Below are 15,758 nucleotides of genomic sequence, written 5' to 3' on the forward strand. Positions count from 1 at the left end.
TCATAAAAGGCCATCTATCAAACTGCAAGTTTTAAACTAAAAATAAATGATAAAAAATAGAACTTAATCAACATAGTTAAAAATTAAAAACTCTAATTAGATTTAAAATACTTATTTAATTTAATAATAAAATATATCTACACCAAATACAATAAAACTATTAGACGGTATAATTTATACTTACATTTTCTAAAGTAAAATGTTGATAATAATTAGCCAGCTTCTGGAACAAAAATAAAACAATTAATATGGTATAAATAAAAAATTAAATGGTTTGGATGTCTTGTAAAATATGTTCAATTTCTTTTTTTAAAAAGAAACTAATGAAGGCCACTCAATTGTCATCAGATTACTCTACCATTCTTACAGGTCAGTGTATGCCTGTCTACTTGTTTGTATTGTGTTTAGAATTATTTATTATTCTAAATTTACGCAGTAAAAGAGACGCGACACATTTCTCAGAAACAAAAGAGTTTTGCAAAAGATCCTTACATACATAAAAAAGAATAACTTATAATTATAAGACTAATTAGTATCAATGACGTGTTTGAGGTAAAAAGATAAAATTAAAGAAAAAGAATTATTGAAAAATTTCCTAATTACACGGAAAATAATTGTTTTTGCTCCAATTCTATTTTCATATATATAAGTATACCAGTAAATTTTTAATTAATTTCTGTGCAAAATAATTAAAAAGCTAACAACACAGTTGTAGGACTTTCCCGTCACGCGGCTTTTTTCTGATGCACGGCTTACACACAACTTAATTTAAAACGTTTATCATTTTATTTAAATAAAATATTATTTGTATATTTAATTCAATGAGTCTTTCTTTCTTTTTCCTGTTTAGCCTCCGGTAACTACCGTTTAGATAATTCTTCAGAGGATGATATGTATGAGTGTAAATGAAGTGTGTAGTCTTGTACATTCTCAGTTCGACCATTCCTGAGATGTGTGGTTAATTGAAACCCAACCACCAAAGAACACCGGTATTCACGATCTAGTATTCAAATCCGTGTAAAAATAACTGGCTTTACTAGGACTTGAACGCTGTAACTATCGACTTCCAAATCAGCTAATTTGGGAAGACGCGTTAACCACTAGACCAACCCGGTGGGTTAAATTCAATGACTCTAACTAAAGCGCGCGCGAATACCGTATTTCATTCGGGCGGGTGTGGCGGTACTAGCGGCCTCTTTAAATACTTTTTTACACTTCAAATATTATTCATTTATTTAATTCCACCGCTCACCAATGGTGTTACAACATAGCAGACGACTACAGCATGAGAATACTAGATCGTGGATGCCGGTGTTCTTTGGAAAAAGCCGGGCCGAATGGTTGATCGTAGAAAGTTTTATTACATATTTAGCGAAAGAAAGGATCGCTGAAGGGTGTGATGTTCCTCTTTGACTTTCATTCTTTGGGTTTATGTTTGGTTTTATTGTTATTTTTGTTTTACGGTATGTTAAACAGTCGCTGTTATTGTTTCTGTCTGATTATAGATTTGTTTGATTTTCGTTAGTTATATTTTATGATACAGTTATATTACATTATTTATTTTTATTGTTATGTTTTGTTAATGTGTTGCGTTTTACGATTCGTTGTGTGTCGAACAAATTTTTACCTTTCAGGTAGATATAGTTCAGTTTCTTCGTTGTTAGAAAGTCTTTCAGTCTTATTTGAGACTTGGCTAGATGTGTTTTGTTTAGTGTTTACGTTAGTAGATTCCACCGATGCGAATGCCCCAATCATTCGCATCGGTACCATCCTGGCTGAGACTTGACTGAAAGATAGCATTGCCGAGGTACTGAAGATGACCTCCGGCAAAGCCCATAAGGGCTAGGTACGGAGGGGGTGGCGTGACGACCGAAACCGTCATATGGAGGGTGTCTTCCCCTATGGCGTCAGGTTGTTCTTTGGAGGTTGGGTTTCAATTAACCACTCACCTCAGGAATGGTCAACCTGAGACTGAACAAGACTACACTTCATTTACATTCATACATATTTATCCTCATTCATCCCCTGAAGTAATACCTTACGGTGGTTCCGGAGGCTAAAACAGAAAAAAAGAGAGACACGACTACAGCAGCGGTACGTCAGTGCTACACTAGCGCTCTTTGTGAAGATAGGGGGTAGTAATGACGCACTATACCCACTAGTTTATTTAGAGCATTTTTTGGGGTGGCAGTGGGATTTTGCTAAAATATTTTTTGGTAAATGTTATTATTCTTTAATTGTTAAAAATGGGGATAACCTAAATAGAAGAATCTATGATCTTCAAGGTTGTTGGCTGGACGTAGTATTTATAACCAGATTCTGAAAAACCAGTCGTTGCGAAACCAACCGGAAGGCAAAGTCTATCAAACACTAGAACTAAAATAAATGAATTAACAAACCGCTGTTTTTCTAAAAAAAATTCAAGAACCACAAACAGCAATAGGCATATGGAAGTGTGATATATGGAAGCATCCAACTGAACTAAAATCCATTCATCCAAACCCCCATTAAAGGTGTTACTTGTAGTTTTTTTCCATTAAGTTTATTATGTAGAATTCTCACATAATGTTTAAAAAATAAGAAAACAGTATTCGACACAAAAAATGAACTCCCATTAATGAATAATTACACGTAAAAAAATGAAATGTAATTATATAGAAGTATAAAAATGAACTATGAATTCAATTTACATTAACACTATAGTACATAACATAAAGGCTAACAGTTCTTTTATTTGCTTTGTCTACAAAGCAATCTATTATACTCAGAAAAAAAATATCATCAGGTTGCTATTATAAAAAAAAAAGTAAAAATGAATACATTATAAAATAGGTGCCAATAATCACCGTAGACTTAAAGTTTATAAGAAAATGATGATTCTGCACGATAAAAAAAAAACAACGTCATAAATATAAAAAAATAACTTGAGAAAGTCTCATACAAATAACAACAAAGCATAATGTACAGTTACAAGTACAATGTATAATCATTAACAGAAGGTAAAACAATATTTTTTTTTATTTTTATTCTAGGATGCCAATTAAAAAATTTCAATGTAGTAATTCCAAATAACATAAAGTATTTAAACTACACAAATAATTTGATGATCGATATGTATCGATCATCAAATTATTTGTGTATTGTAAAATTATTTCTATTTTAATCGAAAATTCATACACATGAATTTATTTTTTTTTCGTATGTGTGAAAATTCATACACATGAATTTTCGATTAATTAAGTTCTTTCTTTTTCTTTTGCCTCCGGAACCACGGTAAGTAAAACCGTGGATGAATGAAGAGGATGATATGTATGAATATAAATGTAGTCTTGAACAGTCTCAGGTCGACCATCCCAGAGATGCGTGGTTAATTGAAACCCAACTACCAAAGAACACAAGTATCCATAATCGATTAATTAAGTTAGATTATTATAATCTCACAACCCAATTTACCTTACCGTCAAGCAATTCTTTTGATTTTTATTTCCTTATATGAAAATATAATGATCGCGGAAAAATTTCGGTTTCCAGATTTCAACGGAAATATCCATTTTTTACAATCCCTGAATTCAGTTTGACTAGCTTCTGCGTGACGTCTGTACGTATGTATGTATATCGCATAACTCAAAAACGATAACCATAGGATGTTGAAAATTTAGATTTAGGACTGTTGTAATATCTAGATGTGCACATCCCCTTTTAATTGTAATCGACTGGACCAAAAGTGTCCAAAAAAACTCAAAATCTGAAAAAAAAATTGGATTTTGAATTTTTTCTTAACTGCAGTAATAAGGCTTCATAATGAGTGCTTTTCAATGCTATATCATAAATGGTACTTATTTTCACTTGTTCCAGAGTTATAACCAAATAGAATTTTAATTAATGAAATATTTAGATATTAGGGGTAAACACATCGGTTCGAATCAGACTTCATCTCCTTTTTTAATTTTAATATATTGATTTATTAATAATTATTAACCTCTCACTATAAAAAAAGTTTCACGAAAAAAAATCATGTTCTTAATGAAATAAAATTTTATGTACTTTTCATTTTAAAAAAAATTAGTAAATGTAATTTAGTAGGTGCACAAGGAAGTCATGTGTTATCCACATTAGATTTTTCTTTTCAAACAAAATTCTTTATTCGAATTTTTTTATTTTTATTTAGTGAACTAACATAACTATAAAAATCCGATTTAAATAAAAATAAAATGTTTTGCACACTTCACCTCAACTAGTATCAAAAACATTCTTGTCGAAAAGTGGAGAAACCTCTATAAAATTACTCAAACGAAAAACAGTTGAATAATCTAATAATAACGATCATATTTAAGATATTTTATCATAGATCTTTAGATTATAGTTAAGATCTTTAAAGAATAAAACTTATTTTACTAATATAATACAATTTTAAATATACAATAAATAGATCCCACGACAATCAATAAACATTATAAAAGAAACAAACCAAATAAAAAATCAAAAGTGAAATTCTTCGGGGAAGTTTCAGAACCAATCGAATTTAAAACTGAAATAATGCAAGGAGATGGAATGTCTCCGATCCAATTCAATTGTGCCCTTGAAAAAGTTATAAGAGAATGGAAGAAACAACTTAAAAAAAGTTAAACGTCACGAAAATATAAAAATGGGCGCTAAAACTAAATCCATAAATACAAATATTCTGGCCTTCGCAGACGATATTGAAATTTTCGCTAGAGATATAGACGAGGCTAAAATCAAAATTCAAAATCTAAGCGAATGAGTAAGCAAAATTGTCTTCATATTTCCTATGAAAAGCTAACTGGTTTTCCAATGACAAAGAGAACAGAACTCAAACCCTTAAATCTCTGACAACAAAAAAATGAATAAAGAATAGTATACGAAAAATGGAAACTGCCTATCACCCCACGAAGAACATTTACAATAAAAAAAAATTCCTTCGGTACGCCGGAAAGCGAAGGTAGATTTCACCGGTGCTAAGTAGGGGGATAAAAAAGATTTCCACCTTAAAGTTAAGAAAAACTTCAAATTTACTCAACACGACAATGGTTGTATGTGAAAAAAGTTTCACATGTTTAGCATACGACAAGCCCCATCTTCTTACAATTCCAGCAACATTTTGATCATCTTTTGCCGTAAGGGTTGGTCATATCAAAAATTGTTTTCGACAAACGTTTCAGGTAATATTTAGAGGACTAACGACCACTTTAAACAGATTCGATACTGTGCTATTAAGGAAGGTATGATTTTTTTGTCTTCGAAACCCCATTTTTTCCACCCCCTGGGTCAATGGTTGGTGATATCAAAGAATTTTACTTAGACAAGTTTTAGGCCCTTATCCAAAGAATAGTAGGAACTTTAAACGAATTCGATATTTCACTTAATAAGAAAGTTATAGTGATATTTTGTTTCTTCGAAAAAGCCCCCCCCCCACGGTCCGATTTTGCCCATTAACAAACTCGACCGAGATTTTGGGTTGCTATATTTCATATATCAATTTGAAAGTGATTGGTACAAAATTACGCCAGTTATCGAGTCCACAAGAAAGTAAAATATGTGCATATATAAACCTTTGAACTGACGGTGGTTTTGGGGTCTGGGGGATGTGAAACGCGAAGATATGTCGAAATTTTCCAGAAGTCGAATCACGGTATAAATTACAATAGGTAGCTTTCTTATGAAATCTATCTAAAATACAATCTGGTACTTACAAAACAGACGAAATCCAAATATACACACGATATAATTAAAAACACAGTTAAACTATATTTCATCGCACTTGTAATTTATATTTAACATAGTATTTAACTAATTATACACTGTAAAAAATAAATAAATGAAATTAAAAAACTAGCACAGCAGCAACAATAATTTCAAAAGAACGCGTCGGTTGGAAGGTCGTATATAGATCTATTCATACTGGACAATAAACCTAAGACGAAGGCAGTACGCTGCAACGAACGATAGGCAATGCGACGTCACGTGATCATAGCTTTCTTATAGCTTGAACAGTTACACTACTTCAACTGCAAACGACTTGTTATGTCCCTGTTTGATTCTTCAAATAAAAAGATTACTGGTTTAAAAACCGCGTCGAATCTGTTATTATACGTTGCAATAAAACGTATTGTAACTTTTCATTATATAATTAACATACAATTTTTATTGATACATAATATAAATGTTACAACACAATAAGACCGTATTTAAAAGAAAATTACATTATTTTAAAACAATCGATTCAATTGTATTTATTTCCATTAACTTTTATTTAACTATTGAATTAATTTTTTTTTTAAACACTTGCAGTATCTGAATACCAATAGAATTATATCATTGTTGATGGGTATGAAGCTTAAAAATTAATTTAATAATAAGGCTCAAAAATCTGATTGAGTGATTTTTATTTTTAATCTATCATCAGTTTTCTGTTAATAATTACGGTTTTATTCAAAACTGAAATTTTTCTTAAAAAAACCTAAATAAAAAGAAACTAGACTAGTTTTAAATACTTTTTAAACCTAACACAATTTTACACCAGTATGAAATAGATGCATAAATATATTCTCAAAGTTTTCTCAATTAACTCCGAAATAAATTAGGTTTTTCCAATTATCATGTTTAAATTTGAACATTTTCGTAGCAATTTTCGGTTTTCTTTCACAATCATTATTTCAATAAATAATGAATACATTAAAAAAAAGGAAAATTCCGAGAAATTGCCTATTAATAGAAAAACAACCATTGTAGTAGTTTTGAAATAATTCTGGGGTCGACTGATTCCTATCTATTGCAGCTTTTTTAATTCGAGGCCGGTTAGACATCTTACCTATAGTTCATGAAATGACTGTACCCGTATAGCTGCTGCAAGGAATCTTGAAGCTCGGATTACGACGGCTAGTACGATGCCTGTTATCCAAACTGAAAACATCAGTTGTTTTCACGCGTAGAAGTAAACTGCTTTCTTGTAGATACAACTTATTATTTTATCTTACTGGATAGTATTACGGATTACTTTTAAATATTTTCTATTCTGTTGTTTATATTTTATAAATGATTAAGTATTTTTTCATACAAAGAAATGTTATGGTATATATTTAAATGTTATAAAAATGTAAGCCTATTCTAAAGAAGTACTATAATTACGTCAACAGACGCTAAATGATAAATTAACTAAAATTATAATCGTCTGACATATATAAACAATTTATAATCTATGATTATAAATTGATTTTTTTATTATTTTTTTTGTTACTATTGAATAATTATTTATTGTAAAACCTTTTTACAATCACAGGTTAATAATTATTAATAAATAATATATTTAAATTAAAAAAAAAGGAGATGAAGTCTGATTTGAACCAATCTGCCTTCCCTTGTTAGACCCAAATATTTCATTAATTAAAATTCTATTTGGTTATATCTTTGGAAGCAATGAAAATAAGTACCACTTATGATATATTGTTGAAAATCTCTCAATGAGGGCTTATTACTGCAGTTAAGAAAAAGTCCAAAATCCAATTTTTTTTTATTTTGGGCTTTTTTGGACACTTTTGGTTCAGTCGATTGCAATCAAAAGGGGATGTGCACAAGATGTTACAACAGTCCTACATCCAAAATTTCAACATACTACGGCTAACCGTTTTTGAATTATGGGAGATATGTACGTTCAGACGTCACGTCGAAACTAGTCAAAATGGATTCAAGGTTGGTGAATGAATATTTCCGTTGAAATCTGAAAACAGAAATTTTTTGCCATCACTTCCTTTATTTCGTACAAGGAAGTAAAAAACACAGTGACGAATTTCCGGTTGAAGCTGAAACTTTAAGGAATTGTCAACCGTGAATGTCTTCAACGTTGTAAGCTAGGTTTTAACTGATTGATTAGGAACATCTAAAAACTAATTTCTAGATTTTTTGTTTTATTCCGAGTTTCAAATGTTAAAATTAATTAAAAATTTTTTTTAAAACCCTTTTATTTTTTTTAAATTTCTTTGTAAAAAATGAGGAAATCAACCAGAGTTTTGGTGAGTGTAATCTTCATTTCAATAAACCAATTTTTAAATTTTTTAAATTCGACTTTGAAATGAAGTGAAAAAAGGTAAAAACATTTTTGAACAATGATTGTAAATTTTCTCAATTCCGACTATAGTAAACGATATTCAGTAGATTTGAACTTGTAATACTCTTCAGATAAATATTTAAAAACGGTTTTCGAGTTTTTTTAATTCCGATTTTTTTTAAGGGGTGCGAAGGTATACGGCGCTGTGGCTCAACTAACACAGCCACTGCCACCGTTACTGTATGTATGACTGGTTGCACCTATCTCCAGTTGCTTGAATAAAAAACATAATATATATATATATATATATATATATATATATATTTATATATATATATATTTATATATAATTATTTAAAATTGTAGTAACGTTCAAAATATTAGCTATACACATTTAGGTGAACAAAATTTCAAAAAATTGTGTTCTGCGATCTAATAGTAACACCACAATAAGTCTAACGAAGGTCTATTTTCTGTTAGGTAATGAAGTAAATGTTATACTAGATAAAAGGGTAGTAGAATGATTCGAATCGTGGGTGTTGCTGCCGTGTAACCAAGCATCAAGATTCGTTGCGCCGCGCCGCCTGTACTCTGTTAAATTAGGATAACTTGTTGATTTGAATCTAACAGAATAATAATCGGGGACAGTACCGAGGAACCGTTATCGTTAACATATAACTGGTTGGGCCGGCCTTGATTTGTCAACCTTTCTTACTACAGAAGGCTAACGCTAATCTATTTATTTACTTATTTTATGAAAGTGTATTAATTACACTTGTACTCTTTCACCAACTTCTGATCAATCACAACATAATTTCTTAACGCAATGAATTAAGTATACGATACGATAAAAAATAAAGAAAATTCAAATAAATCAGCATTAAATATACGATTAATGTTACGACTGAATTAGACAAGCAATTAAAAAAAGAACAACTAATAACAAGAAAATAATTGTGTTGAAACTACTTTCTAATAAGTTACAAGAACAATTGTAAATAATAGCTTAATAATAACTTAGCAATTATGAATAAAATAAAGGCATACACATTATAATTAGCTAAGAAATATAATTTATTTTAAATTTCTGTAAAAAAAAATCTTTGAAAACATAAACCCGTAAAAAAACTGGTTGTAAAACCTTAGAACCCCATTTAAAGGCGAAAACCAGTGTTCCACAGTATCAGATCGGGGGGGGGGGATACTTACAAGACTGCCGTTTACCAGTAATCTATGTAAAAATCAACGAATTTGCCGAGATAGTGAATTATGCAATATTAAGTATAAAGAACAAACATGATAAAGAAATTACATTACGCTTATTCCTTTAAAAAAATAATGTTAAATAAATCAACTGTTTTGAGAATTTATTTCGGATCCTTTCAAGCTTATTTACTCTACTATTACAATATAATATTCATAATATAATATATAATATACAATATAATATAATATTCATATAAACCCCACACCGTCCCACGAAGAGACCACAATTTCATTTAGTCAGCATATGGGACTCCCTCCGGAGAACAGGGCGCATTTCTCCCTCCAAATAACTAGGGCTCCGGTAGGCGCACTTCTGATAGCCCATAGGTGCTGGTACCGAAAGGACTTCAGCGGATGGACTGAAGGGGAATCACGCCGGGATTACTAGGCTCAAAAGCTTGGTCTCTCACGGTCAGAACTAGTATATAAATTTCACGATGGTCCATACGGATAGGAACGCAAATTACCAAACCCGTCCATAAATAAAACTTAAAATTTATAACCGCCACCAAATAACCCATGAAACACGCCCGATAATAGAAAGATACAGCAGCAAGGGACATTGTCCAGGCTCTGCGATCTGTAGGGAGAAATATTGAAACTCCCGCCATTCTTGGGTTCCGTTTCATATAAAGGCGCATACTCTATGCATGATATTCCAAACAATTGATTTATATAAAAACACCAATATCTTCCAGTCACAGATAGGGGGGGGGGGGGCACTTATGAAGCACAAATCCGAATGAGACCTACTCAAGAGCTAACGCCACGTGGTGAAAAAAAAATCCAAAGCGGCTATTAAATATAATTACATGATCTTAAACGGTTCGATCCCGGATTCTGTTTCTCGTTTATATGTTAACATTTTACATCTGGTAACTAAAACAATTGAAATTTCACTACTCTTAAGGTGCACACTATCACTCTGAACTGCATCACGGTCAATCTCAAGTTATGATTTCGCGAAAGCACTTGACATAATCAGCAAAAAAATACATTCTTTATTAGCTGTTGTAACCATTAATAAATTAATGAAATTAGTACTTAATAAATTCGGGAAGGTTTATCAATAAAAAAAGGGGGAAAAAATGTTGTCCAGGGGAGATTTACATCTCAAATGTTATAATAAAAGTAAGATTTTATACTGCATCTAGAAACGATCTGAATTCTGTTGCCGAGGTAACTCTGATAAAGTTTATTTGGTTATTTCTGAATTCAAAGTGATTAGTTTCTGCGATAGATTTTTACGTTTTAAGTATCGATATGTTTAGAAAAATCGAAAGAGATTACCTTCCCGCCGTTATTCAAACTAAAGACTATTTTGTAAACAAGATATAAATATTAAAAAAAATTCCTTTCGGCAAAACGGAAGGCGGAGGTAGATTTCACCGGTGCTAAGTACGGGATAAAAAAGATTTCCATTTTAAAGTTAAGAAAACTTCTCAATACGACAATGGTTGCACGTGAAAAAGTTTCACATATTTAGCATACGACAAGCCCCATCTTATTACAATTCCAGCAATATTTTGGTCATTCCTTCCCGTAAGGGTTGGTCATAATTAAAGCTGTTTCACACAAAAGTGTTAGGTAATCCTTGGAGGACTAACGATCACTTTAAACCGATTCGATACTATGCCTATTAAGGGAGGTATGATTTATTTTGTCTTCGAAACACCATTTTTTCCACCCCTTGGGCCAATGGTTGGTGATATCAAAGAATTTTACTTAGATAAGTTTTAGGTCCTTATCCAACTTTAAACGAATTCGATATTTTACTTAATAAGAAAGTTATTCGATATTTGGATTTTTTCGACAAAAAAAAACCATTTCCACCCCCATGGTCCGTATTTTCCAATTAACGAATTCGATCAATATTTGGGATCGTTATATTTTATGTATCAATTTGAAAGTGATTGGCGCAAAATTACGGCAATTATCGTGTCCACAAGAAAGTGAAATGAATATATATATAAACTTTTGGACGGTGGTTTGGGGGTCTGGCGGATGTGAAACGCGAATATTTTTTGAAATTTTCCGAAGTCGAATCATGTCACCCAATAGCTTTCTTATGAAATCTACCTAAAACACGACTGCCAAAAAAAAAAAAAAACTATTACTAACAAACATTGACCTTTAATATAGGACAATTAAAGAGCGTGTGGGCAACAATCGGTTCAAACACATTTATATACATTACACTCCTTTTTGGGCAGTCATACAATGAAAGTAAATTAGTAACAGTGGATTTGTTGATAAAATACCGTTATGTGTCAGAGATGAACAGCCAAATGAGATGCATAACTTCAACAGTAAGATATGATATTTTAAGATTAAACAATGAATTTGTTATTGATGCAGGACTGTTAATGTTAACCAAATATTTGTTCCCAAGCTTCAATACAAAAAAAAAAAAAAAATGGCTTAACCAGCTTTACCACTTCGATAAAAGTTTTATTAATTATTCATATTGCAAAATCAGCAATTCCTAAACGTTTTATTCAGTGTTCCCTTTCAGAGCAAACTAGATGCAGAGGCGTGCCTTAGCTGAGGTATGCCCTCCTCAGCTAAGGAGGGCATCCCATTCTGAGACGCCGCTCCTCCGGGCGGCGTCTCAGAATGGGATTATTAGGTGTCCAAAATTGATTACCTGTTGTATAAAAATTTTTTTTTTTAACGATGAAAATTGATATAACGAATGTTAAATTACAAGTTTAACTCTGGAAATTGATACTAACGAATCGGGATTTTCCGCTAGTGATCGGTACATTCCGGTGATAAGCTAAGGGGAACGGACACATACACAGACCCACATACATATGCCCTTTAGTAGGGTAAGATATCTCATCACAATTTTCTCCTCAATAGATGGAACCAAAATAAAATATTATTATTATTACTATTTAAAGATAAACTATTGTTTTTTTTTATTTTGTTGTGATTTATTTATTGAAATTTTCCATATACTCGTAAATATATGGATGCGATAAAACAGCCGCGTTACAGTAAATACGCCTCTTCCACTTCTGTCTTATAGTCCTTCATAGAAAAACATAAATTACTTGGAAAGAACAGTTGTAAATATGAACAGATCAGAAGATAATTTTACCGCTCGGATATTATGAAATACTAAAATAATACGTGTACCGATCTTAAAAGTATCTTCCAATAATTTCTCTTATGCAGGTCGGTGCATCTACAGAATGTAACCGAGGTCAACTAGTTAGTTGAATGCGTTTGTATCTTATTTGCTCCTTCCATCTAAGGTCATTTACATACGATTAGTAAAGTTTTAAAATAAATAAGACTATTGGTGTTGCTGCCTAATCTGAAATTCGTACATTGTAAATGTTAGGTTATGTGTGGTACCAACTGACCGTCGGACTGGAAACAGGTTTTGAGCACGCACTTTAACTGTAGTAGGAAAGGAAAGAAAAACAAGGGGGTTAGGTGTGAGACGTATTGTAAATGGAGTAGGATTTTAGCCGATTTAAAAAAAAAACATATAATATTACTTTGTAATAATAACGACGCTGCGAAGCAGCAAGGGGCCATTAGTTTCCTTTAAATTTTTAACCGACAGAAGCTGCTTGAATGAAATCTGGACTGTGTTTAGGATTAGTGAGAAATTATCCTGGAATAAACTGTATCACGATTACTTACTTACTAACGTGATTAATACAGCGCCAGTAAAGTCTTGTTATACTATAAATCTTAGTAGACCCTTATAGCAAGAATTGCTGAAGAAATACCACAAATCCGGATGATAGCTCCGTGATTTTTTTTTGCAGTATCTCTTCAGTTGATGATTAACAATTGCCAGGGTAATTCATTAAAAATATCTTAATTTGGAAGTAAATCAGGCAAAACAAGTAGTCTGCTAACAGAATAATTTATTAACAATAATTTAATCTCACTGAAAACTTGAAAGAGAATATTACAAAATTATGTCAGGAAAATAATCCTACGAATATATACAGGGAAAGAAGACTTTTTTTTTACCTCCGGGATCACCGTTAGGTATTACATCAGAGGAAGAGATGAATGACAATTTTTGTAGCGTGTGAAAATGCCATGCCTAACCGGAACCTCCGGATGAAAGGCCGAGACGCTACCACTCGCGCCACGGAGGCCGGCAGAAAAAGAACACTTGAATCATTTTAAAATATAGTTCTGTAGATAGACGCTAAGAGAGGTGTGACGCAATAACTAATGAGGAAGTTCTAAGATAAAACCAGGGAAGGAAAACGTTGGAAAAGTTTAACAAGGAAAAATAAATTAATTGGATGTATAATGAGACTAGATAGTTTTATAAAAATAATAATGGAAGTCTATTCTAAAAGCGAGAGATCTAGAGGAAGACCGACGTCAACAGATATATATAAACTAGCTCCCTATCACAACTTTGTCTACGCTATATGGTTATTTTGGTTTCTCGTTGTGGTCAATTTTTTTAATTTTATCTTTTTTAGTCAAGTAACCGGAGACATGTACAGCCAGTCACACATAACGGTGACAGTGGCTGTGTTAGTTGAGCCACATCGCCGTATACCTTCGCACCACTTAAAAAATTGGAATAAAAAAAAACCAAAAATGGTTTTTAAATATTTGTCTGAAGAGTATTTGCAAGCCCAAATCTACTGAATGACGTTTACTATAGCCAAGATTGGGAAAATTTACAATCATTGTTCAAATTTTTTTTACCTTTTTTCATCTCCTTTCAAGGCCGAATTTCAAAAATCTAGAAACTGGTTTATTGAGGAGAAGATTAGTGAATATCTTCACTAAGAGAATTAAAGAAATCTCCACATTATTCATCAAAAATCTTATTGATTTACCGACAAATGAAAAAAATAACAAGGTTTCAAAAAAAAATTTTTTTTAAATCAACTTCGAACTCGGAATTTCAAAAAATCTAGAAACTGGTTTTTAGATAATCACATCATTCAGTTCAATCCCAGCTCACAGTGATAAGACATTTACGGTTCAAAATTCATTTAAGTTCGTGCTTCGACTGGCAAATCTCCACTACTACATATATTTCCAGATGAAATATATCCAAAAACCTTCTCACTTTTGCCAAGAAACATGGGTAAACATTTAGTAGCGATAGATCGAGTAGTTTTTTGTTTATCCCGAACAAAAAAAAACCTCTTCTCTTTATATAATAGTATAGATTATATAAGATGTGGGTTAAGAAATTCTAAGAAACTGAAAAATGATTACAAACAGCTATTGCCATATAGAGCTGTTGCCAATCAATTCTAGGATTCGTCACTATAGAAGAAGATCAACTGAAATCCATAGAAAACAGTTACTTTATTATATGATGAATGCTAGAAGTGTTCTAAAATGCCGTCAAACCTTTTGAAATGGCAGAAAGAAGATATACGATGGAAAGCATCCCCGGCAATCTTTGATCATCATTTGAAGAAACACTGATGAAATAACAAAAAAAATCATCACAGAGCCATCATCTTGGAGTTATAGCTTTTTCAGCAGGTCTTGGTATAAGGGTCTACTAAGATTTACAATATAACAAGATTTTACTGGATTACTTACGCATCACTTCAGTAATTGTGATACAGTTTAAATCTGGAGAATTTCTCAGTAATCTTAAACATAATTCGGATTTCATCCAAGCAGCTTTTATCGGTTATGATTTAAAGGAAACTAGTAGGCCCTTGCTGCTCTGCAACATTATTATTACAAAGTAATGTTTTATATTTTTTAAAAAACGGCTAAAAACCTATCCCATTTGCAATATGTCTCACCCCAAAGCCCTTTTTCTCTTTCCTTTTCTACTACAAATAGAATGCGCGCTCAAAACCTATTTCCAACCGATGGAAGGATGGGCTGATTTTTTTTTTTATTCAGCTCGGAACGGCTCGCAGATATGTCATCAAGCATCGACGTATCTTCAAAGTGATTTTCCTTTGAGTAATAACCATGAAAACCTCCTAAATTAAGGATGAGGATTTCTCAAAGGAGACTTATATTTGGGGTTCGATGACGCTTCATGACACATCTGTTGATCATTCTAAGCAAAATAAAAAAAATAATTAGCCCGATCCGTCCAGAAGAACCTGATTGGTAATTGGTTTCTGGACCAAGCTTTTTAATAAATAAGATTTTAGATGTTTAGCAAATGGAAAGAAGCTATCAAACAGTGGTAAAATGAACAGCAGCAAAGGATTATGATGAAAATATTTCGGAGTTCGTAGATCGTAGTTACAGAATATAATTAATTATTGTTTTATAGTCAGGCATCTTCATTTTCCGCATGAATTAATTCAATAAATCGATCAATTTACACTAGAAAATTTAAGATGGAAATAAATAAATCGATTGTTAAGTATTAGGCGTTATACAATTCATTCATTAGTTTTATGATAATCGAATAATCTGATTAAAATAAGGAAGAAACAGATTA

The 15,758-nt window shown here is 31.8% G+C and overlaps 1 protein-coding gene across 7 annotated transcripts in view; it reads right to left on the bottom strand.

Moving 5' to 3' along the window:
- Positions 1-15,758, bottom strand: part of drpr (multiple EGF like domains draper) — a 283,353-nt gene that overhangs the window by 248,009 nt on the left and 19,586 nt on the right. For all 7 annotated transcript variants that reach the window (XM_075375261.1, XM_075375260.1, XM_075375259.1 and 4 more), the window contains exon 2: positions 185-223. The gene's annotated coding sequence lies outside the window, so the exon portion shown is untranslated. The remainder of the gene's footprint in view (positions 1-184; positions 224-15,758) is intronic.

Source organism: Lycorma delicatula, chromosome 9 (genome assembly GCF_047948215.1).
Source record: "Lycorma delicatula isolate Av1 chromosome 9, ASM4794821v1, whole genome shotgun sequence".
Taxonomy (NCBI): domain Eukaryota; kingdom Metazoa; phylum Arthropoda; class Insecta; order Hemiptera; family Fulgoridae; genus Lycorma; species Lycorma delicatula.